Source organism: Microcebus murinus, chromosome 13 (assembly GCF_040939455.1).
Source record: "Microcebus murinus isolate Inina chromosome 13, M.murinus_Inina_mat1.0, whole genome shotgun sequence".
Taxonomy (NCBI): domain Eukaryota; kingdom Metazoa; phylum Chordata; class Mammalia; order Primates; family Cheirogaleidae; genus Microcebus; species Microcebus murinus.
Genome location: NC_134116.1, coordinates 639645 through 665076, shown reverse-complemented (window position 1 = coordinate 665076; position 25432 = coordinate 639645). Strand labels below are relative to the sequence as shown.

Below are 25432 nucleotides of genomic sequence, written 5' to 3'. Positions count from 1 at the left end.
CCTTGGAGAACTGCCGGCAACGCGACCGTGGGGGCCGGGACCCTCCTCTGTGTCCTCCTGTGGCCCGGTCCAAGGGGCCTGGGCCTGGCCGGGGCTGCATTGGACCCCGACCACCCTGGCGTGTGGACTCGCTAAAAATCGGCGATTAGATATTGGATTCCAGCTTCATTGAGGTCATTTCACTAATGAGTGCACCGGAAAGAGTTTCCTAATCCATCTGTGAGGGTGGCAACTGAAAGAGAATTTTAAAGCTGACAGAATAGGCGAGGAAAGGCATAGGAGATTTCCACACCCAGTAAGGAAGCCTTTCCCGAAATGGAAGAAAGAAACGAGCAAACAGAAACACCGGTAGCCCGCCAGGATCAGAGTCTGCCCCCGAGAGAAAGTACCCTGACCAGGTTCACCCGTGGGTGGGTGGCGAGCTAGCGGCATTCAGAAGAGCGAGGCCCGCAGTCTGTGCAGAAGACACCTGCACTCGGGTGTGTGTGGCGGCACGATTCACAAGCAGCTCCAGATGTTAAGCCAAGGAGAAGCCAGGGAGTTCCCAACGCCCCAGGTGTCCTCAGCCCACGACTGGCTGCTGGGGGAATGCGAAGCCCGGCTCCTTGTCTCAGAGCGGGACAACCAGGAGGTGTGACGTGCACCCCGGGGTTCCCAGGAGGATCAGGCTGAAGCTGGGACTTGGCCTGAAAGTGTCCCCTCGCATGGCCACCCGCTTCCCCTTCCTGCTCCTCTACTCCTGGTGCCCCTCCATCCAGGGGCCAGACCTTAAAGAGTCACCCGCAAGAGAATCCTGGTCCCAAAGGAGCCTTCTGGGGGACCCGTGCTGAGAGAGGTTGTGGGCATGGCCCGCTGGGGCTCTGCCCGACCCAGGGCTGAGAGGTGCAACCTCCCAGCTCTGGGTCCCTGCAGGGGAAGCGTTGGCAAGCACAGGGCCAGTCCTCCAAAGGCCCAGGTGCAGGGAGCCCAGGCCAAGCAGCCTGTGGAAGAAGCCACCCCGGGAACACGACTGCAGGCCACGGCCCTTCCCACCTCCTCCTCCTCCTCCTCCTGCTCCTCCACCCCCCCGACCTCCCACCCCCACCCCCCCGACATGGCGCAGGGCTCAGAGACACCTCAGACACTTGCTACCCAAAGTGCAAAGGGCATCAGTTGCTCCTCCACACCCCCCCCCCTGCCCAGCAGACCGCGTTGTCCAGCCAGCCCCCGGGCCTCCCTGGGGTGCCCAGCACAAAAGTGCAGACAACCACCGGACCCTCAATCTCAGTTTTCGGATGTTTTTGCCACTCTAAGGACCCGCAGGCCAGCTGGGCCTTCTGGCAGGACAGAGAGCCCCGGAATCCGACGTGGAGAGCCGGGTGTACGTCCCCACGAGGAGGCGGTCCCCACCTCCGCGGCTCTCCCCTTGCGGGGGGGAAAAGCAGCCACGGGGCCTCAGAGAAGACACCAGGCTGGGCGCCCGCCCCACAGTGGGGGCACGTCCCCCGCAGGCCACTTAGCGCCGGCCGCCGGCCGGCGGACGGTTGGGTGGCGCGAGACGCTGCGGCCGCCCTGCTACCGGGTTCCTGGGAGGGCGTCCTGGAACCAGCGTCCACACCAAGCCCTTGGAAGGCCCAGGCGACGGAGGAGCCCCGTCAGGCAGGGGCCGAGGACGGTGACGGCCCGGGCGGGGAGGAGCGTGTCAGGCAGGGGCAGAGGACGGTGACAGGTGACAGGCCGGGCGGGAAGGAGTCAGTCAGGCAGGGGCCGAGGAGGAGACGGGCTGGGTAAGGGTTAGGGTTAGAGTCAGGGCACAAGTCACAATCGCAAAGACCTGGAAGCGACCCGAGTGCCCAGCGACCCACGAGTGCGTAAATGAAATGTGGCGCGTGGACACCACGGAGTGCTATTCAGCTAGGAGGAGCAGCGGTGAGAGGGCACCTCTCGTGGTTCTCCTGGCCAGAGCTGGAACCCGTTCCAGTAAGCCAGGTAGCCCAAGAATGGACACACGAGCACCACGTGCTCGCGCTCACCAGCAAATGGGTACGAACCGATGGACACCTAAGTGGACACAGAGGAATCACCTTCATCGGGTGGGTGTCGGGCGGGTGGGGGGAGGGGATGGGCATACACCTCCATTAGGAATGGGGTGGGTGCGCACCGACTGGGGGATGGGCGCACTTGAGGCTCTGACCCGAGGGGGGAGGCTGGGAGAGGGCAACGTACCCGACCTTAACATTGGTACCCCCACAATACGCTGCAACAACATCAGAGGTAAATGAATAAGAACACAGGGGGGAGGGGGGCACGGGCAACACATGTCACCTTAATACTTGGACTCCCATCATCTGCTTGAAAAGAGAGAGAAAAGAAAATGCAATCATAGAGATAAGAGACACTTTTTAAAAATAATGAATCCGAAGAGAAAAGTAAAAGGAGGCCTGTGGAGCAGGTCTGGGTGTGACTCCGGATCCCCCAACATCAGGTGCCACCACCAAAGATTCCTACGTGTAGCCCATAGAACCCCAAAAGCAACGGGACGAGTTCTGGTCACATACTCCCTCAAAATGACATCCTGGCCTTCTTCTGGAACTCCCTCCCCTCTCAGACTCTCAAGGTTTCCTCCAGCGTGTCGGTTCCCACAGAGCAGACCTTTGGTCTGAGACCTGACAGTCCAGAAGCCACGCATGCTGCCGCGTGACGGCGGTGTCGCGGCTTGGGACAAGAGGAGGCCCCACGGTGCGGGCTGGGGCGCCAGGCACCGCGGCGGGCGCTGAGGGTGGGGGTGACCCCCACCCCGGGCCGCCGCCTCGCTCCCAGAAAGGGGACAGAACAAGAGGCAAAACAAAAAAAAAAAAAAGAAGAAGCCTACGGCACCCGGTATTCCCAGGCGGTCTCCCATCCAAGTACTAACCAGGCCCGACCCTGCTTAGCTTCCGAGACCAGACGAGATCGGGCGCGTTCAGGGTGGTGTGGCCCTAGACGGCGGAGGGCGCCCCTGCCCCGCTCAAGAAGCCGAGCCTCTCTGCGCTTCCCCGCCGCCTCCTCCCGCCCCAGGCCCCGCGCCGGCGCTGACCGGCGCCGGGCCGGGCCTGTTGAGTTCACCGGCCGGGTCCGGCGGGCTCCGTGGGACGGGGGTGACAGGCGGGGCGGGGCGGGGCGGGCAGGGAGCGGCGGGCCGGGGTGGGGGGCTGTCTCTCTATACACACACACACACACACACACACACACACTCACACTCACACTCACTCACTCACACTCACACAAGATGCGCCTCCACTGCTGGACTCGCCAAGGTGGAGACCTTCCAGCCTCCTTCACCTACCCGCCCCCCACCCCCCACCCCCAGCTCGTGGCCGCCCCCACCGCCGCCGCCGCCGCCGCCGATTGCGCACGCGCGGGTCGCCCGCCCTTTGACCCCAGGCAGGGGCCGCCCTCCCCGACAACCCCTTTCAGCTGCGCCCCCCACCCTGTGGGTGGGCTGCCGCCTATTCACCCCGGGCCCGGGCTGGGGCACTGCGCATGGGGGAGGGGAGCGAGTGTATGGGGCGTCTCTCTCTCTCTCTAGGGATGTGTCCCATGGGTGGGGTGGCGTGGTTTGTGGGGCGCTGAAGAAATCAGTCCCCTCCATCTCCTACCTCTGGAAAACGCCCAAGCCCTTGGAGAACTGCCGGCAACGCGACCGTGGGGGCCGGGACCCTCCTCTGTGTCCTCCTGTGGCCCGGTCCAAGGGGCCTGGGCCTGGCCGGGGCTGCATTGGACCCCGACCACCCTGGCGTGTGGACTCGCTAAAAATCGGCGATTAGATATTGGATTCCAGCTTCATTGAGGTCATTTCACTAATGAGTGCACCGGAAAGAGTTTCCTAATCCATCTGTGAGGGTGGCAACTGAAAGAGAATTTTAAAGCTGACAGAATAGGCGAGGAAAGGCATAGGAGATTTCCACACCCAGTAAGGAAGCCTTTCCCGAAATGGAAGAAAGAAACGAGCAAACAGAAACACCGGTAGCCCGCCAGGATCAGAGTCTGCCCCCGAGAGAAAGTACCCTGACCAGGTTCACCCGTGGGTGGGTGGCGAGCTAGCGGCATTCAGAAGAGCGAGGCCCGCAGTCTGTGCAGAAGACACCTGCACTCGGGTGTGTGTGGCGGCACGATTCACAAGCAGCTCCAGATGTTAAGCCAAGGAGAAGCCAGGGAGTTCCCAACGCCCCAGGTGTCCTCAGCCCACGACTGGCTGCTGGGGGAATGCGAAGCCCGGCTCCTTGTCTCAGAGCGGGACAACCAGGAGGTGTGACGTGCACCCCGGGGTTCCCAGGAGGATCAGGCTGAAGCTGGGACTTGGCCTGAAAGTGTCCCCTCGCATGGCCACCCGCTTCCCCTTCCTGCTCCTCTACTCCTGGTGCCCCTCCATCCAGGGGCCAGACCTTAAAGAGTCACCCGCAAGAGAATCCTGGTCCCAAAGGAGCCTTCTGGGGGACCCGTGCTGAGAGAGGTTGTGGGCATGGCCCGCTGGGGCTCTGCCCGACCCAGGGCTGAGAGGTGCAACCTCCCAGCTCTGGGTCCCTGCAGGGGAAGCGTTGGCAAGCACAGGGCCAGTCCTCCAAAGGCCCAGGTGCAGGGAGCCCAGGCCAAGCAGCCTGTGGAAGAAGCCACCCCGGGAACACGACTGCAGGCCACGGCCCTTCCCACCTCCTCCTCCTCCTCCTCCTGCTCCTCCACCCCCCCGACCTCCCACCCCCACCCCCCCGACATGGCGCAGGGCTCAGAGACACCTCAGACACTTGCTACCCAAAGTGCAAAGGGCATCAGTTGCTCCTCCACACCCCCCCCCCTGCCCAGCAGACCGCGTTGTCCAGCCAGCCCCCGGGCCTCCCTGGGGTGCCCAGCACAAAAGTGCAGACAACCACCGGACCCTCAATCTCAGTTTTCGGATGTTTTTGCCACTCTAAGGACCCGCAGGCCAGCTGGGCCTTCTGGCAGGACAGAGAGCCCCGGAATCCGACGTGGAGAGCCGGGTGTACGTCCCCACGAGGAGGCGGTCCCCACCTCCGCGGCTCTCCCCTTGCGGGGGGGAAAAGCAGCCACGGGGCCTCAGAGAAGACACCAGGCTGGGCGCCCGCCCCACAGTGGGGGCACGTCCCCCGCAGGCCACTTAGCGCCGGCCGCCGGCCGGCGGACGGTTGGGTGGCGCGAGACGCTGCGGCCGCCCTGCTACCGGGTTCCTGGGAGGGCGTCCTGGAACCAGCGTCCACACCAAGCCCTTGGAAGGCCCAGGCGACGGAGGAGCCCCGTCAGGCAGGGGCCGAGGACGGTGACGGCCCGGGCGGGGAGGAGCGTGTCAGGCAGGGGCAGAGGACGGTGACAGGTGACAGGCCGGGCGGGAAGGAGTCAGTCAGGCAGGGGCCGAGGAGGAGACGGGCTGGGTAAGGGTTAGGGTTAGAGTCAGGGCACAAGTCACAATCGCAAAGACCTGGAAGCGACCCGAGTGCCCAGCGACCCACGAGTGCGTAAATGAAATGTGGCGCGTGGACACCACGGAGTGCTATTCAGCTAGGAGGAGCAGCGGTGAGAGGGCACCTCTCGTGGTTCTCCTGGCCAGAGCTGGAACCCGTTCCAGTAAGCCAGGTAGCCCAAGAATGGACACACGAGCACCACGTGCTCGCGCTCACCAGCAAATGGGTACGAACCGATGGACACCTAAGTGGACACAGAGGAATCACCTTCATCGGGTGGGTGTCGGGCGGGTGGGGGGAGGGGATGGGCATACACCTCCATTAGGAATGGGGTGGGTGCGCACCGACTGGGGGATGGGCGCACTTGAGGCTCTGACCCGAGGGGGGAGGCTGGGAGAGGGCAACGTACCCGACCTTAACATTGGTACCCCCACAATACGCTGCAACAACATCAGAGGTAAATGAATAAGAACACAGGGGGGAGGGGGGCACGGGCAACACATGTCACCTTAATACTTGGACTCCCATCATCTGCTTGAAAAGAGAGAGAAAAGAAAATGCAATCATAGAGATAAGAGACACTTTTTAAAAATAATGAATCCGAAGAGAAAAGTAAAAGGAGGCCTGTGGAGCAGGTCTGGGTGTGACTCCGGATCCCCCAACATCAGGTGCCACCACCAAAGATTCCTACGTGTAGCCCATAGAACCCCAAAAGCAACGGGACGAGTTCTGGTCACATACTCCCTCAAAATGACATCCTGGCCTTCTTCTGGAACTCCCTCCCCTCTCAGACTCTCAAGGTTTCCTCCAGCGTGTCGGTTCCCACAGAGCAGACCTTTGGTCTGAGACCTGACAGTCCAGAAGCCACGCATGCTGCCGCGTGACGGCGGTGTCGCGGCTTGGGACAAGAGGAGGCCCCACGGTGCGGGCTGGGGCGCCAGGCACCGCGGCGGGCGCTGAGGGTGGGGGTGACCCCCACCCCGGGCCGCCGCCTCGCTCCCAGAAAGGGGACAGAACAAGAGGCAAAACAAAAAAAAAAAAAAGAAGAAGCCTACGGCACCCGGTATTCCCAGGCGGTCTCCCATCCAAGTACTAACCAGGCCCGACCCTGCTTAGCTTCCGAGACCAGACGAGATCGGGCGCGTTCAGGGTGGTGTGGCCCTAGACGGCGGAGGGCGCCCCTGCCCCGCTCAAGAAGCCGAGCCTCTCTGCGCTTCCCCGCCGCCTCCTCCCGCCCCAGGCCCCGCGCCGGCGCTGACCGGCGCCGGGCCGGGCCTGTTGAGTTCACCGGCCGGGTCCGGCGGGCTCCGTGGGACGGGGGTGACAGGCGGGGCGGGGCGGGGCGGGCAGGGAGCGGCGGGCCGGGGTGGGGGGCTGTCTCTCTATACACACACACACACACACACACACACACACTCACACTCACACTCACTCACTCACACTCACACAAGATGCGCCTCCACTGCTGGACTCGCCAAGGTGGAGACCTTCCAGCCTCCTTCACCTACCCGCCCCCCACCCCCCACCCCCAGCTCGTGGCCGCCCCCACCGCCGCCGCCGCCGCCGCCGATTGCGCACGCGCGGGTCGCCCGCCCTTTGACCCCAGGCAGGGGCCGCCCTCCCCGACAACCCCTTTCAGCTGCGCCCCCCACCCTGTGGGTGGGCTGCCGCCTATTCACCCCGGGCCCGGGCTGGGGCACTGCGCATGGGGGAGGGGAGCGAGTGTATGGGGCGTCTCTCTCTCTCTCTAGGGATGTGTCCCATGGGTGGGGTGGCGTGGTTTGTGGGGCGCTGAAGAAATCAGTCCCCTCCATCTCCTACCTCTGGAAAACGCCCAAGCCCTTGGAGAACTGCCGGCAACGCGACCGTGGGGGCCGGGACCCTCCTCTGTGTCCTCCTGTGGCCCGGTCCAAGGGGCCTGGGCCTGGCCGGGGCTGCATTGGACCCCGACCACCCTGGCGTGTGGACTCGCTAAAAATCGGCGATTAGATATTGGATTCCAGCTTCATTGAGGTCATTTCACTAATGAGTGCACCGGAAAGAGTTTCCTAATCCATCTGTGAGGGTGGCAACTGAAAGAGAATTTTAAAGCTGACAGAATAGGCGAGGAAAGGCATAGGAGATTTCCACACCCAGTAAGGAAGCCTTTCCCGAAATGGAAGAAAGAAACGAGCAAACAGAAACACCGGTAGCCCGCCAGGATCAGAGTCTGCCCCCGAGAGAAAGTACCCTGACCAGGTTCACCCGTGGGTGGGTGGCGAGCTAGCGGCATTCAGAAGAGCGAGGCCCGCAGTCTGTGCAGAAGACACCTGCACTCGGGTGTGTGTGGCGGCACGATTCACAAGCAGCTCCAGATGTTAAGCCAAGGAGAAGCCAGGGAGTTCCCAACGCCCCAGGTGTCCTCAGCCCACGACTGGCTGCTGGGGGAATGCGAAGCCCGGCTCCTTGTCTCAGAGCGGGACAACCAGGAGGTGTGACGTACACCCCGGGGTTCCCAGGAGGATCAGGCTGAAGCTGGGACTTGGCCTGAAAGTGTCCCCTCGCATGGCCACCCGCTTCCCCTTCCTGCTCCTCTACTCCTGGTGCCCCTCCATCCAGGGGCCAGACCTTAAAGAGTCACCCGCAAGAGAATCCTGGTCCCAAAGGAGCCTTCTGGGGGACCCGTGCTGAGAGAGGTTGTGGGCATGGCCCGCTGGGGCTCTGCCCGACCCAGGGCTGAGAGGTGCAACCTCCCAGCTCTGGGTCCCTGCAGGGGAAGCGTTGGCAAGCACAGGGCCAGTCCTCCAAAGGCCCAGGTGCAGGGAGCCCAGGCCAAGCAGCCTGTGGAAGAAGCCACCCCGGGAACACGACTGCAGGCCACGGCCCTTCCCACCTCCTCCTCCTCCTCCTCCTGCTCCTCCACCCCCCCGACCTCCCACCCCCACCCCCCCGACATGGCGCAGGGCTCAGAGACACCTCAGACACTTGCTACCCAAAGTGCAAAGGGCATCAGTTGCTCCTCCACACCCCCCCCCCTGCCCAGCAGACCGCGTTGTCCAGCCAGCCCCCGGGCCTCCCTGGGGTGCCCAGCACAAAAGTGCAGACAACCACCGGACCCTCAATCTCAGTTTTCGGATGTTTTTGCCACTCTAAGGACCCGCAGGCCAGCTGGGCCTTCTGGCAGGACAGAGAGCCCCGGAATCCGACGTGGAGAGCCGGGTGTACGTCCCCACGAGGAGGCGGTCCCCACCTCCGCGGCTCTCCCCTTGCGGGGGGGAAAAGCAGCCACGGGGCCTCAGAGAAGACACCAGGCTGGGCGCCCGCCCCACAGTGGGGGCACGTCCCCCGCAGGCCACTTAGCGCCGGCCGCCGGCCGGCGGACGGTTGGGTGGCGCGAGACGCTGCGGCCGCCCTGCTACCGGGTTCCTGGGAGGGCGTCCTGGAACCAGCGTCCACACCAAGCCCTTGGAAGGCCCAGGCGACGGAGGAGCCCCGTCAGGCAGGGGCCGAGGACGGTGACGGCCCGGGCGGGGAGGAGCGTGTCAGGCAGGGGCAGAGGACGGTGACAGGTGACAGGCCGGGCGGGAAGGAGTCAGTCAGGCAGGGGCCGAGGAGGAGACGGGCTGGGTAAGGGTTAGGGTTAGAGTCAGGGCACAAGTCACAATCGCAAAGACCTGGAAGCGACCCGAGTGCCCAGCGACCCACGAGTGCGTAAATGAAATGTGGCGCGTGGACACCACGGAGTGCTATTCAGCTAGGAGGAGCAGCGGTGAGAGGGCACCTCTCGTGGTTCTCCTGGCCAGAGCTGGAACCCGTTCCAGTAAGCCAGGTAGCCCAAGAATGGACACACGAGCACCACGTGCTCGCGCTCACCAGCAAATGGGTACGAACCGATGGACACCTAAGTGGACACAGAGGAATCACCTTCATCGGGTGGGTGTCGGGCGGGTGGGGGGAGGGGATGGGCATACACCTCCATTAGGAATGGGGTGGGTGCGCACCGACTGGGGGATGGGCGCACTTGAGGCTCTGACCCGAGGGGGGAGGCTGGGAGAGGGCAACGTACCCGACCTTAACATTGGTACCCCCACAATACGCTGCAACAACATCAGAGGTAAATGAATAAGAACACAGGGGGGAGGGGGGCACGGGCAACACATGTCACCTTAATACTTGGACTCCCATCATCTGCTTGAAAAGAGAGAGAAAAGAAAATGCAATCATAGAGATAAGAGACACTTTTTAAAAATAATGAATCCGAAGAGAAAAGTAAAAGGAGGCCTGTGGAGCAGGTCTGGGTGTGACTCCGGATCCCCCAACATCAGGTGCCACCACCAAAGATTCCTACGTGTAGCCCATAGAACCCCAAAAGCAACGGGACGAGTTCTGGTCACATACTCCCTCAAAATGACATCCTGGCCTTCTTCTGGAACTCCCTCCCCTCTCAGACTCTCAAGGTTTCCTCCAGCGTGTCGGTTCCCACAGAGCAGACCTTTGGTCTGAGACCTGACAGTCCAGAAGCCACGCATGCTGCCGCGTGACGGCGGTGTCGCGGCTTGGGACAAGAGGAGGCCCCACGGTGCGGGCTGGGGCGCCAGGCACCGCGGCGGGCGCTGAGGGTGGGGGTGACCCCCACCCCGGGCCGCCGCCTCGCTCCCAGAAAGGGGACAGAACAAGAGGCAAAACAAAAAAAAAAAAAAGAAGAAGCCTACGGCACCCGGTATTCCCAGGCGGTCTCCCATCCAAGTACTAACCAGGCCCGACCCTGCTTAGCTTCCGAGACCAGACGAGATCGGGCGCGTTCAGGGTGGTGTGGCCCTAGACGGCGGAGGGCGCCCCTGCCCCGCTCAAGAAGCCGAGCCTCTCTGCGCTTCCCCGCCGCCTCCTCCCGCCCCAGGCCCCGCGCCGGCGCTGACCGGCGCCGGGCCGGGCCTGTTGAGTTCACCGGCCGGGTCCGGCGGGCTCCGTGGGACGGGGGTGACAGGCGGGGCGGGGCGGGGCGGGCAGGGAGCGGCGGGCCGGGGTGGGGGGCTGTCTCTCTATACACACACACACACACACACACACACACACTCACACTCACACTCACTCACTCACACTCACACAAGATGCGCCTCCACTGCTGGACTCGCCAAGGTGGAGACCTTCCAGCCTCCTTCACCTACCCGCCCCCCACCCCCCACCCCCAGCTCGTGGCCGCCCCCACCGCCGCCGCCGCCGCCGCCGCCGATTGCGCACGCGCGGGTCGCCCGCCCTTTGACCCCAGGCAGGGGCCGCCCTCCCCGACAACCCCTTTCAGCTGCGCCCCCCACCCTGTGGGTGGGCTGCCGCCTATTCACCCCGGGCCCGGGCTGGGGCACTGCGCATGGGGGAGGGGAGCGAGTGTATGGGGCGTCTCTCTCTCTCTCTAGGGATGTGTCCCATGGGTGGGGTGGCGTGGTTTGTGGGGCGCTGAAGAAATCAGTCCCCTCCATCTCCTACCTCTGGAAAACGCCCAAGCCCTTGGAGAACTGCCGGCAACGCGACCGTGGGGGCCGGGACCCTCCTCTGTGTCCTCCTGTGGCCCGGTCCAAGGGGCCTGGGCCTGGCCGGGGCTGCATTGGACCCCGACCACCCTGGCGTGTGGACTCGCTAAAAATCGGCGATTAGATATTGGATTCCAGCTTCATTGAGGTCATTTCACTAATGAGTGCACCGGAAAGAGTTTCCTAATCCATCTGTGAGGGTGGCAACTGAAAGAGAATTTTAAAGCTGACAGAATAGGCGAGGAAAGGCATAGGAGATTTCCACACCCAGTAAGGAAGCCTTTCCCGAAATGGAAGAAAGAAACGAGCAAACAGAAACACCGGTAGCCCGCCAGGATCAGAGTCTGCCCCCGAGAGAAAGTACCCTGACCAGGTTCACCCGTGGGTGGGTGGCGAGCTAGCGGCATTCAGAAGAGCGAGGCCCGCAGTCTGTGCAGAAGACACCTGCACTCGGGTGTGTGTGGCGGCACGATTCACAAGCAGCTCCAGATGTTAAGCCAAGGAGAAGCCAGGGAGTTCCCAACGCCCCAGGTGTCCTCAGCCCACGACTGGCTGCTGGGGGAATGCGAAGCCCGGCTCCTTGTCTCAGAGCGGGACAACCAGGAGGTGTGACGTGCACCCCGGGGTTCCCAGGAGGATCAGGCTGAAGCTGGGACTTGGCCTGAAAGTGTCCCCTCGCATGGCCACCCGCTTCCCCTTCCTGCTCCTCTACTCCTGGTGCCCCTCCATCCAGGGGCCAGACCTTAAAGAGTCACCCGCAAGAGAATCCTGGTCCCAAAGGAGCCTTCTGGGGGACCCGTGCTGAGAGAGGTTGTGGGCATGGCCCGCTGGGGCTCTGCCCGACCCAGGGCTGAGAGGTGCAACCTCCCAGCTCTGGGTCCCTGCAGGGGAAGCGTTGGCAAGCACAGGGCCAGTCCTCCAAAGGCCCAGGTGCAGGGAGCCCAGGCCAAGCAGCCTGTGGAAGAAGCCACCCCGGGAACACGACTGCAGGCCACGGCCCTTCCCACCTCCTCCTCCTCCTCCTCCTGCTCCTCCACCCCCCCGACCTCCCACCCCCACCCCCCCGACATGGCGCAGGGCTCAGAGACACCTCAGACACTTGCTACCCAAAGTGCAAAGGGCATCAGTTGCTCCTCCACACCCCCCCCCCTGCCCAGCAGACCGCGTTGTCCAGCCAGCCCCCGGGCCTCCCTGGGGTGCCCAGCACAAAAGTGCAGACAACCACCGGACCCTCAATCTCAGTTTTCGGATGTTTTTGCCACTCTAAGGACCCGCAGGCCAGCTGGGCCTTCTGGCAGGACAGAGAGCCCCGGAATCCGACGTGGAGAGCCGGGTGTACGTCCCCACGAGGAGGCGGTCCCCACCTCCGCGGCTCTCCCCTTGCGGGGGGGAAAAGCAGCCACGGGGCCTCAGAGAAGACACCAGGCTGGGCGCCCGCCCCACAGTGGGGGCACGTCCCCCGCAGGCCACTTAGCGCCGGCCGCCGGCCGGCGGACGGTTGGGTGGCGCGAGACGCTGCGGCCGCCCTGCTACCGGGTTCCTGGGAGGGCGTCCTGGAACCAGCGTCCACACCAAGCCCTTGGAAGGCCCAGGCGACAGAGGAGCCCCGTCAGGCAGGGGCCGAGGACGGTGACGGCCCGGGCGGGGAGGAGCGTGTCAGGCAGGGGCAGAGGACGGTGACAGGTGACAGGCCGGGCGGGAAGGAGTCAGTCAGGCAGGGTCCGAGGAGGAGACGGGCTGGGTAAGGGTTAGGGTTAGAGTCAGGGCACAAGTCACAATCGCAAAGACCTGGAAGCGACCCGAGTGCCCAGCGACCCACGAGTGCGTAAATGAAATGTGGCGCGTGGACACCACGGAGTGCTATTCAGCTAGGAGGAGCAGCGGTGAGAGGGCACCTCTCGTGGTTCTCCTGGCCAGAGCTGGAACCCGTTCCAGTAAGCCAGGTAGCCCAAGAATGGACACACGAGCACCACGTGCTCGCGCTCACCAGCAAATGGGTACGAACCGATGGACACCTAAGTGGACACAGAGGAATCACCTTCATCGGGTGGGTGTCGGGCGGGTGGGGGGAGGGGATGGGCATACACCTCCATTAGGAATGGGGTGGGTGCGCACCGACTGGGGGATGGGCGCACTTGAGGCTCTGACCCGAGGGGGGAGGCTGGGAGAGGGCAACGTACCCGACCTTAACATTGGTACCCCCACAATACGCTGCAACAACATCAGAGGTAAATGAATAAGAACACAGGGGGGAGGGGGGCACGGGCAACACATGTCACCTTAATACTTGGACTCCCATCATCTGCTTGAAAAGAGAGAGAAAAGAAAATGCAATCATAGAGATAAGAGACACTTTTTAAAAATAATGAATCCGAAGAGAAAAGTAAAAGGAGGCCTGTGGAGCAGGTCTGGGTGTGACTCCGGATCCCCCAACATCAGGTGCCACCACCAAAGATTCCTACGTGTAGCCCATAGAACCCCAAAAGCAACGGGACGAGTTCTGGTCACATACTCCCTCAAAATGACATCCTGGCCTTCTTCTGGAACTCCCTCCCCTCTCAGACTCTCAAGGTTTCCTCCAGCGTGTCGGTTCCCACAGAGCAGACCTTTGGTCTGAGACCTGACAGTCCAGAAGCCACGCATGCTGCCGCGTGACGGCGGTGTCGCGGCTTGGGACAAGAGGAGGCCCCACGGTGCGGGCTGGGGCGCCAGGCACCGCGGCGGGCGCTGAGGGTGGGGGTGACCCCCACCCCGGGCCGCCGCCTCGCTCCCAGAAAGGGGACAGAACAAGAGGCAAAACAAAAAAAAAAAAAAGAAGAAGCCTACGGCACCCGGTATTCCCAGGCGGTCTCCCATCCAAGTACTAACCAGGCCCGACCCTGCTTAGCTTCCGAGACCAGACGAGATCGGGCGCGTTCAGGGTGGTGTGGCCCTAGACGGCGGAGGGCGCCCCTGCCCCGCTCAAGAAGCCGAGCCTCTCTGCGCTTCCCCGCCGCCTCCTCCCGCCCCAGGCCCCGCGCCGGCGCTGACCGGCGCCGGGCCGGGCCTGTTGAGTTCACCGGCCGGGTCCGGCGGGCTCCGTGGGACGGGGGTGACAGGCGGGGCGGGGCGGGGCGGGCAGGGAGCGGCGGGCCGGGGTGGGGGGCTGTCTCTCTATACACACACACACACACACACACACACACACACTCACACTCACACTCACTCACTCACACTCACACAAGATGCGCCTCCACTGCTGGACTCGCCAAGGTGGAGACCTTCCAGCCTCCTTCACCTACCCGCCCCCCACCCCCAGCTCGTGGCCGCCCCCGCCGCCGCCGCCGCCGCCGCCGATTGCGCACGCGCGGGTCGCCCGCCCTTTGACCCCAGGCAGGGGCCGCCCTCCCCGACAACCCCTTTCAGCTGCGCCCCCCACCCTGTGGGTGGGCTGCCGCCTATTCACCCCGGGCCCGGGCTGGGGCACTGCGCATGGGGGAGGGGAGCGAGTGTATGGGGCGTCTCTCTCTCTCTCTAGGGATGTGTCCCATGGGTGGGGTGGCGTGGTTTGTGGGGCGCTGAAGAAATCAGTCCCCTCCATCTCCTACCTCTGGAAAACGCCCAAGCCCTTGGAGAACTGCCGGCAACGCGACCGTGGGGGCCGGGACCCTCCTCTGTGTCCTCCTGTGGCCCGGTCCAAGGGGCCTGGGCCTGGCCGGGGCTGCATTGGACCCCGACCACCCTGGCGTGTGGACTCGCTAAAAATCGGCGATTAGATATTGGATTCCAGCTTCATTGAGGTCATTTCACTAATGAGTGCACCGGAAAGAGTTTCCTAATCCATCTGTGAGGGTGGCAACTGAAAGAGAATTTTAAAGCTGACAGAATAGGCGAGGAAAGGCATAGGAGATTTCCACACCCAGTAAGGAAGCCTTTCCCGAAATGGAAGAAAGAAACGAGCAAACAGAAACACCGGTAGCCCGCCAGGATCAGAGTCTGCCCCCGAGAGAAAGTACCCTGACCAGGTTCACCCGTGGGTGGGTGGCGAGCTAGCGGCATTCAGAAGAGCGAGGCCCGCAGTCTGTGCAGAAGACACCTGCACTCGGGTGTGTGTGGCGGCACGATTCACAAGCAGCTCCAGATGTTAAGCCAAGGAGAAGCCAGGGAGTTCCCAACGCCCCAGGTGTCCTCAGCCCACGACTGGCTGCTGGGGGAATGCGAAGCCCGGCTCCTTGTCTCAGAGCGGGACAACCAGGAGGTGTGACGTGCACCCCGGGGTTCCCAGGAGGATCAGGCTGAAGCTGGGACTTGGCCTGAAAGTGTCCCCTCGCATGGCCACCCGCTTCCCCTTCCTGCTCCTCTACTCCTGGTGCCCCTCCATCCAGGGGCCAGACCTTAAAGAGTCACCCGCAAGAGAATCCTGGTCCCAAAGGAGCCTTCTGGGGGACCCGTGCTGAGAGAGGTTGTGGGCATGGCCCGCTGGGGCTCTGCCCGACCCAGGGCTGAGAGGTGCAACCTCCCAGCTCTGGGTCCCTGCAGGGGAAGCGTTGGCAAGCACAGGGCCAGTCCTCCAAAGGCCCAGGTGCAGGGAGCCCAGGCCAAGCAGCCTGTGGAAGAAGCCACCCCGGGAACACGACTGCAGGCCACGGCCCTTCCCACCTCCTCCTCCTCCTCCTCCTGCTCCTCCACCCCCCCGACCTCCCACCCCCACCCCCCCGACATGGCGCAGGGCTCAGAGACACCTCAGACACTTGCTACCCAAAGTGCAAAGGGCATCAGTTGCTCCTCCACACCCCCCCCCCTGCCCAGCAGACCGCGTTGTCCAGCCAGCCCCCGGGCCTCCCTGGGGTGCCCAGCACAAAAGTGCAGACAACCACCGGACCCTCAATCTCAGTTTTCGGATGTTTTTGCCACTCTAAGGACCCGCAGGCCAGCTGGGCCTTCTGGCAGGACAGAGAGCCCCGGAATCCGACGTGGAGAGCCGGGTGTACGTCCCCACGAGGAGGCGGTCCCCACCTCCGCGGCTCTCCCCTTGCGGGGGGGAAAAGCAGCCACGGGGCCTCAGAGAAGACACCAGGCTGGGCGCCCGCCCCACAGTGGGGGCACGTCCCCCGCAGGCCACTTAGCGCCGGCCGCCGGCCGGCGGACGGTTGGGTGGCGCGAGACGCTGCGGCCGCCCTGCTACCGGGTTCCTGGGAGGGCGTCCTGGAACCAGCGTCCACACCAAGCCCTTGGAAGGCCCAGGCGACGGAGGAGCCCCGTCAGGCAGGGGCCGAGGACGGTGACGGCCCGGGCGGGGAGGAGCGTGTCAGGCAGGGGCAGAGGACGGTGACAGGTGACAGGCCGGGCGGGAAGGAGTCAGTCAGGCAGGGGCCGAGGAGGAGACGGGCTGGGTAAGGGTTAGGGTTAGAGTCAGGGCACAAGTCACAATCGCAAAGACCTGGAAGCGACCCGAGTGCCCAGCGACCCACGAGTGCGTAAATGAAATGTGGCGCGTGGACACCACGGAGTGCTATTCAGCTAGGAGGAGCAGCGGTGAGAGGGCACCTCTCGTGGTTCTCCTGGCCAGAGCTGGAACCCGTTCCAGTAAGCCAGGTAGCCCAAGAATGGACACACGAGCACCACGTGCTCGCGCTCACCAGCAAATGGGTACGAACCGATGGACACCTAAGTGGACACAGAGGAATCACCTTCATCGGGTGGGTGTCGGGCGGGTGGGGGGAGGGGATGGGCATACACCTCCATTAGGAATGGGGTGGGTGCGCACCGCACCGACTGGGGGATGGGCGCACTTGAGGCTCTGACCCGAGGGGGGAGGCTGGGAGAGGGCAACGTACCCGACCTTAACATTGGTACCCCCACAATACGCTGCAACAACATCAGAGGTAAATGAATAAGAACACAGGGGGGAGGGGGGCACGGGCAACACATGTCACCTTAATACTTGGACTCCCATCATCTGCTTGAAAAGAGAGAGAAAAGAAAATGCAATCATAGAGATAAGAGACACTTTTTAAAAATAATGAATCCGAAGAGAAAAGTAAAAGGAGGCCTGTGGAGCAGGTCTGGGTGTGACTCCGGATCCCCCAACATCAGGTGCCACCACCAAAGATTCCTACGTGTAGCCCATAGAACCCCAAAAGCAACGGGACGAGTTCTGGTCACATACTCCCTCAAAATGACATCCTGGCCTTCTTCTGGAACTCCCTCCCCTCTCAGACTCTCAAGGTTTCCTCCAGCGTGTCGGTTCCCACAGAGCAGACCTTTGGTCTGAGACCTGACAGTCCAGAAGCCACGCATGCTGCCGCGTGACGGCGGTGTCGCGGCTTGGGACAAGAGGAGGCCCCACGGTGCGGGCTGGGGCGCCAGGCACCGCGGCGGGCGCTGAGGGTGGGGGTGACCCCCACCCCGGGCCGCCGCCTCGCTCCCAGAAAGGGGACAGAACAAGAGGCAAAACAAAAAAAAAAAAAAGAAGAAGCCTACGGCACCCGGTATTCCCAGGCGGTCTCCCATCCAAGTACTAACCAGGCCCGACCCTGCTTAGCTTCCGAGACCAGACGAGATCGGGCGCGTTCAGGGTGGTGTGGCCCTAGACGGCGGAGGGCGCCCCTGCCCCGCTCAAGAAGCCGAGCCTCTCTGCGCTTCCCCGCCGCCTCCTCCCGCCCCAGGCCCCGCGCCGGCGCTGACCGGCGCCGGGCCGGGCCTGTTGAGTTCACCGGCCGGGTCCGGCGGGCTCCGTGGGACGGGGGTGACAGGCGGGGCGGGGCGGGGCGGGCAGGGAGCGGCGGGCCGGGGTGGGGGGCTGTCTCTCTATACACACACACACACACACACACACACACACTCACACTCACACTCACTCACTCACACTCACACAAGATGCGCCTCCACTGCTGGACTCGCCAAGGTGGAGACCTTCCAGCCTCCTTCACCTACCCGCCCCCCACCCCCCACCCCCAGCTCGTGGCCGCCCCCACCGCCGCCGCCGCCGCCGCCGATTGCGCACGCGCGGGTCGCCCGCCCTTTGACCCCAGGCAGGGGCCGCCCTCCCCGACAACCCCTTTCAGCTGCGCCCCCCACCCTGTGGGTGGGCTGCCGCCTATTCCCCCGGGCCCGGGCTGGGGCACTGCGCATGGGGGAGGGGAGCGAGTGTATGGGGCGTCTCTCTCTCTCTCTAGGGATGTGTCCCATGGGTGGGGTGGCGTGGTTTGTGGGGCGCTGAAGAAATCAGTCCCCTCCATCTCCTACCTCTGGAAAACGCCCAAGCCCTTGGAGAACTGCCGGCAACGCGACCGTGGGGGCCGGGACCCTCCTCTGTGTCCTCCTGTGGCCCGGTCCAAGGGGCCTGGGCCTGGCCGGGGCTGCATTGGACCCCGACCACCCTGGCGTGTGGACTCGCTAAAAATCGGCGATTAGATATTGGATTCCAGCTTCATTGAGGTCATTTCACTAATGAGTGCACCGGAAAGAGTTTCCTAATCCATCTGTGAGGGTGGCAACTGAAAGAGAATTTTAAAGCTGACAGAATAGGCGAGGAAAGGCATAGGAGATTTCCACACCCAGTAAGGAAGCCTTTCCCGAAATGGAAGAAAGAAACGAGCAAACAGAAACACCGGTAGCCCGCCAGGATCAGAGTCTGCCCCCGAGAGAAAGTACCCTGACCAGGTTCACCCGTGGGTGGGTGGCGAGCTAGCGGCATTCAGAAGAGCGAGGCCCGCAGTCTGTGCAGAAGACACCTGCACTCGGGTGTGTGTGGCGGCACGATTCACAAGCAGCTCCAGATGTTAAGCCAAGGAGAAGCCAGGGAGTTCCCAACGCCCCAGGTGTCCTCAGCCCACGACTGGCTGCTGGGGGAATGCGAAGCCCGGCTCCTTGTCTCAGAGCGGGACAACCAGGAGGTGTGACGTGCACCCCGGGGTTCCCAGGAGGATCAGGCTGAAGCTGGGACTTGGCCTGAAAGTGTCCCCTCGCATGGCCACCCGCTTCCCCTTCCTGCTCCTCTACTCCTGGTGCCCCTCCATCCAGGGGCCAGACCTTAAAGAGTCACCCGCAAGAGAATCCTGGTCCCAAAGGAGCCTTCTGGGGGACCCGTGCTGAGAGAGGTTGTGGGCATGGCCCGCTGGGGCTCTGCCCGACCCAGGGCTGAGAGGTGCAACCTCCCAGCTCTGGGTCCCTGCAGGGGAAGCGTTGGCAAGCACAGGGCCAGTCCTCCAAAGGCCCAGGTGCAGGGAGCCCAGGCCAAGCAGCCTGTGGAAGAAGCCACCCCGGGAACACGACTGCAGGCCACGGCCCTTCCCACCTCCTCCTCCTCCTCCTCCTGCTCCTCCACCCCCCCGACCTCCCACCGCCACCCCCCCGACATGGCGCAGGGCTCAGAGACACCTCAGACACTTGCTACCCAAAGTGCAAAGGGCATCAGTTGCTCCTCCACACCCCCCCCCTGCCCAGCAGACCGCGTTGTCCAGCCAGCCCCCGGGCCTCCCTGGGGTGCCCAGCACAAAAGTGCAGACAACCACCGGACCCTCAATCTCAGTTTTCGGATGTTTTTGCCACTCTAAGGACCCGCAGGCCAGCTGGGCCTTCTGGCAGGACAGAGAGCCCCGGAATCCGACGTGGAGAGCCGGGTGTACGTCCCCACGAGGAGGCGGTCCCCACCTCCGCGGCTCTCCCCTTGCGGGGGGGAAAAGCAGCCACGGGGCCTCAGAGAAGACACCAGGCTGGGCGCCCGCCCCACAGTGGGGGCACGTCCCCCGCAGGCCACTTAGCGCCGGCCGCCGGCCGGCGGACGGTTGGGTGGCGCGAGACGCTGCGGCCGCCCTGCTACCGGGTTCCTGGGAGGGCGTCCTGGAACCAGCGTCCACACCAAGCCCTTGGAAGGCCCAGGCGACGGAGGAGCCCCGTCAGGCAGGGGCCGAGGACGGTGACGGCCTGGGCGGGGAGGAGCGTGTCAGGCAGGGGCAGAGGACGGTGACAGGTGACAGGCCGGGCGGGAAGGAGTCAGTCAGGCAGGGGCCGAGGAGGAGACGGGCTGGGTAAGGGTTAGGGTTAGAGTCAGGGCACAAGTCACAATCGCAAAGACCTGGAAGCGACCCGAGTGCCCAGCGACCCACGAGTGCGTAAATGAAATGTGGCGCGTGGACACCACGGAGTGCTATTCAGCTAGGAGGAGCAGCGGTGAGAGGGCACCTCTCGTGGTTCTCCTGGCCAGAGCTGGAACCCGTTCCAGTAAGCCAGGTAGCCCAAGAATGGACACACGAGCACCACGTGCTCGCGCTCACCAGCAAATGGGTACGAACCGATGGACACCTAAGTGGACACAGAGGAATCACCTTCATCGGGTGGGTGTCGGGCGGGTGGGGGGAGGGGATGGGCATACACCTCCATTAGGAATGGGGTGGGTGCGCACCGACTGGGGGATGGGCGCACTTGAGGCTCTGACCCGAGGGGGGAGGCTGGGAGAGGGCAACGTACCCGACCTTAACATTGGTACCCCCACAATACGCTGCAACAACATCAGAGGTAAATGAATAAGAACACAGGGGGGAGGGGGGCACGGGCAACACATGTCACCTTAATACTTGGACTCCCATCATCTGCTTGAAAAGAGAGAGAAAAGAAAATGCAATCATAGAGATAAGAGACACTTTTTAAAAATAATGAATCCGAAGAGAAAAGTAAAAGGAGGCCTGTGGAGCAGGTCTGGGTGTGACTCCGGATCCCCCAACATCAGGTGCCACCACCAAAGATTCCTACGTGTAGCCCATAGAACCCCAAAAGCAACGGGACGAGTTCTGGTCACATACTCCCTCAAAATGACATCCTGGCCTTCTTCTGGAACTCCCTCCCCTCTCAGACTCTCAAGGTTTCCTCCAGCGTGTCGGTTCCCACAGAGCAGACCTTTGGTCTGAGACCTGACAGTCCAGAAGCCACGCATGCTGCCGCGTGACGGCGGTGTCGCGGCTTGGGACAAGAGGAGGCCCCACGGTGCGGGCTGGGGCGCCAGGCACCGCGGCGGGCGCTGAGGGTGGGGGTGACCCCCACCCCGGGCCGCCGCCTCGCTCCCAGAAAGGGGACAGAACAAGAGGCAAAACAAAAAAAAAAAAAAAGAAGAAGCCTACGGCACCCGGTATTCCCAGGCGGTCTCCCATCCAAGTACTAACCAGGCCCGACCCTGCTTAGCTTGCGAGACCAGACGAGATCGGGCGCGTTCAGGGTGGTGTGGCCCTAGACGGCGGAGGGCGCCCCTGCCCCGCTCAAGAAGCCGAGCCTCTCTGCGCTTCCCCGCCGCCTCCTCCCGCCCCAGGCCCCGCGCCGGCGCTGACCGGCGCCGGGCCGGGCCTGTTGAGTTCACCGGCCGGGTCCGGCGGGCTCCGTGGGACGGGGGTGACAGGCGGGGCGGGGCGGGGCGGGCAGGGAGCGGCGGGCCGGTGTGGGGGGCTGTCTCTCTATACACACACACACACACACACACACACACTCACACTCACACTCACTCACTCACACTCACACAAGATGCGCCTCCACTGCTGGACTCGCCAAGGTGGAGACCTTCCAGCCTCCTTCACCTACCCGCCCCCCACCCCCAGCTCGTGGCCGCCCCCACCGCCGCCGCCGCCGCCGCCGCCGCCGCCGCCGATTGCGCACGCGCGGGTCGCCCGCCCTTTGACCCCAGGCAGGGGCCGCCCTCCCCGACAACCCCTTTCAGCTGCGCCCCCCACCCTGTGGGTGGGCTGCCGCCTATTCCCCCGGGCCCGGGCTGGGGCACTGCGCATGGGGGAGGGGAGCGAGTGTATGGGGCGTCTCTCTCTCTCTCTCTAGGGATGTGTCCCATGGGTGGGGTGGCGTGGTTTGTGGGGCGCTGAAGAAATCAGTCCCCTCCATCTCCTACCTCTGGAAAACGCCCAAGCCCTTGGAGAACTGCCGGCAACGCGACCGTGGGGACCGGGACCCTCCTCTGTGTCCTCCTGTGGCCCGGTCCAAGGGGCCTGGGCCTGGCCGGGGCTGCATTGGACCCCGACCACCCTGGCGTGTGGACTCGCTAAAAATCGGCGATTAGATATTGGATTCCAGCTTCATTGAGGTCATTTCACTAATGAGTGCACCGGAAAGAGTTTCCTAATCCATCTGTGAGGGTGGCAACTGAAAGAGAATTTTAAAGCTGACAGAATAGGCGAGGAAAGGCATAGGAGATTTCCACACCCAGTAAGGAAGCCTTTCCCGAAATGGAAGAAAGAAACGAGCAAACAGAAACACCGGTAGCCCGCCAGGATCAGAGTCTGCCCCCGAGAGAAAGTACCCTGACCAGGTTCACCCGTGGGTGGGTGGCGAGCTAGCGGCATTCAGAAGAGCGAGGCCCGCAGTCTGTGCAGAAGACACCTGCACTCGGGTGTGTGTGGCGGCACGATTCACAAGCAGCTCCAGATGTTAAGCCAAGGAGAAGCCAGGGAGTTCCCAACGCCCCAGGTGTCCTCAGCCCACGACTGGCTGCTGGGGGAATGCGAAGCCCGGCTCCTTGTCTCAGAGCGGGACAACCAGGAGGTGTGACGTGCACCCCGGGGTTCCCAGGAGGATCAGGCTGAAGCTGGGACTTGGCCTGAAAGTGTCCCCTCGCATGGCCACCCGCTTCCCCTTCCTGCTCCTCTACTCCTGGTGCCCCTCCATCCAGGGGCCAGACCTTAAAGAGTCACCCGCAAGAGAATCCTGGTCCCAAAGGAGCCTTCTGGGGGACCCGTGCTGAGAGAGGTTGTGGGCATGGCCCGCTGGGGCTCTGCCCGACCCAGGGCTGAGAGGTGCAACCTCCCAGCTCTGGGTCCCTGCAGGGGAAGCGTTGGCAAGCACAGGGCCAGTCCTCCAAAGGCCCAGGTGCAGGGAGCCCAGGCCAAGCAGCCTGTGGAAGAAGCCACCCCGGGAACACGACTGCAGGCCACGGCCCTTCCCACCTCCTCCTCCTCCTCCTCCTGCTCCTCCACCCCCCCGACCTCCCACCCCCACCCCCCGACATGGCGCAGGGCTCAGAGACACCTCAGACACTTGCTACCCAAAGTGCAAAGGGCATCAGTTGCTCCTCCACACCCCCCCCCTGCCCAGCAGACCGCGTTGTCCAGCCAGCCCCCGGGCCTCCCTGGGGTGCCCAGCACAAAAGTGCAGACAACCACCGGACCCTCAATCTCAGTTTTCGGATGTTTTTGCCACTCTAAGGACCCGCAGGCCAGCTGGGCCTTCTGGCAGGACAGAGAGCCCCGGAATCCGACGTGGAGAGCCGGGTGTACGTCCCCACGAGGAGGCGGTCCCCACCTCCGCGGCTCTCCCCTTGCGGGGGGGAAAAGCAGCCACGGGGCCTCAGAGAAGACACCAGGCTGGACGCCCGCCCCACAGTGGGGGCACGTCCCCCGCAGGCCACTTAGCGCCGGCCGCCGGCCGGCGGACGGTTGGGTGGCGCGAGACGCTGCGGCCGCCCTGCTACCGGGTTCCTGGGAGGGCGTCCTGGAACCAGCGTCCACACCAAGCCCTTGGAAGGCCCAGGCGACGGAGGAGCCCCGTCAGGCAGGGGCCGAGGACGGTGACGGCCCGGGCGGGGAGGAGCGTGTCAGGCAGGGGCAGAGGACGGTGACAGGTGACAGGCCGGGCGGGAAGGAGTCAGTCAGGCAGGGGCCGAGGAGGAGACGGGCTGGGTAAGGGTTAGGGTTAGAGTCAGGGCACAAGTCACAATCGCAAAGACCTGGAAGCGACCCGAGTGCCCAGCGACCCACGAGTGCGTAAATGAAATGTGGCGCGTGGACACCACGGAGTGCTATTCAGCTAGGAGGAGCAGCGGTGAGAGGGCACCTCTCGTGGTTCTCCTGGCCAGAGCTGGAACCCGTTCCAGTAAGCCAGGTAGCCCAAGAATGGACACACGAGCACCACGTGCTCGCGCTCACCAGCAAATGGGTACGAACCGATGGACACCTAAGTGGACACAGAGGAATCACCTTCATCGGGTGGGTGTCGGGCGGGTGGGGGGAGGGGATGGGCATACACCTCCATTAGGAATGGGGTGGGTGCGCACCGACTGGGGGATGGGCCCACTTGAGGCTCTGACCCGAGGGGGGAGGCTGGGAGAGGGCAACGTACCCGACCTTAACATTGGTACCCCCACAATACGCTGCAACAACATCAGAGGTAAATGAATAAGAACACAGGAGGGAGGGGGGCACGGGCAACACATGTCACCTTAATACTTGGACTCCCATCATCTGCTTGAAAAGAGAGAGAAAAGAAAATGCAATCATAGAGATAAGAGACACTTTTTAAAAATAATGAATCCGAAGAGAAAAGTCCCTGCAGGAAGTGTTGGCAAGCACAGGGCCAGTCTTCCAAAGGCCCAGGTGCAGTGGGCCCAGGCCAAGCAGCCGGTGGAAGAAGCCACATGCCGTGCCACCCCGGGAACACGACTGCAGGTCACGGCCCCCCCTCCTCCTGCTCCCCCCCCCCCGAAACCCGGCCATGGTGCAGGGATCAGGGACACCTCAGACACTTGCTACCCAAAGTGCAAAGGGCATCAGTTGCTCCTCCAAACCCCCCGCCCAGCAGACCGCGTTGTCCAGCCAGCCCCCGGGCCTCCCTGGGGTGCCCAGCACAAAAGTGCAGACACCCACCGGACCCTCAATCTCAGTTTTCGGATGTTTTTGCCACTCTAAGGACCCTCAGGCCAGCTGGGCCTTCTGGCAGGACAGAGAGCCCCGGAATCCGACGTGGAGAGCTGGGTGCACGTCCCCATGAGGAGGCGGTCCCCACCTGCGCGGCTCTCCCCTTGCAGGGAGTGGCAGCCGCGGGGCCTCAGAGAAGACACCAGGCTGGGCCCCCGCGGTACAGCGGGAGCACGTCCCCCGCAGGCCACTTAGCGAGGGCGGTAGGACGACTGTTGGGTTGCGTGAGATGCTGCGGCCGCCCTGCTACCGGGTTCCTGGGAGGGCCTCCTGGAACCAGCGTCCACACCAAGCCCTTGGAAGGCCCAGGCGACGGAGGAGCCCCGTCAGGCAGGGGCCGAGGACGGTGACAGGTGACAGGTGACAGGCCGGGTGGGAAGGAGTCAGTCAGGCAGGGGCCGAGGAGGGGCCTGGGTAAGGGTTAGGGTTAGAGTCAGGGCACAAGTCACAATGGCAAAGACCTGGAAGCGACCTGAGTGCCCATCGACCCACGAGTGCGTGAATAAAATGTGGCGCGTGGACACCACGGAGTGCCATTCGGCTATGAGGAACAGCGGTGAGAGGGCACCTCTCGTGGTTCTCCTGGCCAGAGCTGGAACCCGTTCCAGTAAGCCAAGTATCCCAAGAATGGACACACGAGCACCAGGTGCTCGCGCTCACCGGCAAATGGGTACGAACCGATGGACACCTAAGTGGACACAGAGGAATCACCTTCATCGGGTGGGTGTCGGGCGGGCGTGGGGAGGGCATGGGCATACACATCCATTAGGAATGGGGTGGGTGCGCACCCACTGGGGGATGGGCGCACTTGAAGCTCTGACCCGAGGGGGGA

At 63.6% G+C, this 25432-nt stretch overlaps 6 non-coding genes across 6 annotated transcripts; all 6 read right to left on the bottom strand.

The window, feature by feature from the left end:
• Positions 1-2844: 2844 nt before the first annotated feature.
• Positions 2845-2963, bottom strand: LOC142875353 (5S ribosomal RNA). The gene has a single exon (XR_012922735.1). It is a non-coding gene; the product is annotated as a 5S ribosomal RNA (ribosomal RNA).
• Positions 2964-6480: 3517 nt separating this feature from the next.
• Positions 6481-6599, bottom strand: LOC142875243 (5S ribosomal RNA). Its single transcript, XR_012922649.1, has one exon. It is a non-coding gene; the product is annotated as a 5S ribosomal RNA (ribosomal RNA).
• A 3517-nt stretch (positions 6600-10116) lies between these two features.
• Positions 10117-10235, bottom strand: LOC142875231 (5S ribosomal RNA). Its single transcript, XR_012922638.1, has one exon. It is a non-coding gene; the product is annotated as a 5S ribosomal RNA (ribosomal RNA).
• Positions 10236-13755: 3520 nt separating this feature from the next.
• On the bottom strand, positions 13756-13874 carry LOC142875112 (5S ribosomal RNA). The gene has a single exon (XR_012922622.1). It is a non-coding gene; the product is annotated as a 5S ribosomal RNA (ribosomal RNA).
• A 3517-nt stretch (positions 13875-17391) lies between these two features.
• On the bottom strand, positions 17392-17510 carry LOC142874990 (5S ribosomal RNA). Its single transcript, XR_012922570.1, has one exon. It is a non-coding gene; the product is annotated as a 5S ribosomal RNA (ribosomal RNA).
• Positions 17511-21026: 3516 nt separating this feature from the next.
• On the bottom strand, positions 21027-21145 carry LOC142875028 (5S ribosomal RNA). Its single transcript, XR_012922606.1, has one exon. It is a non-coding gene; the product is annotated as a 5S ribosomal RNA (ribosomal RNA).
• Between the last annotated feature and the right edge of the window lie 4287 nt (positions 21146-25432).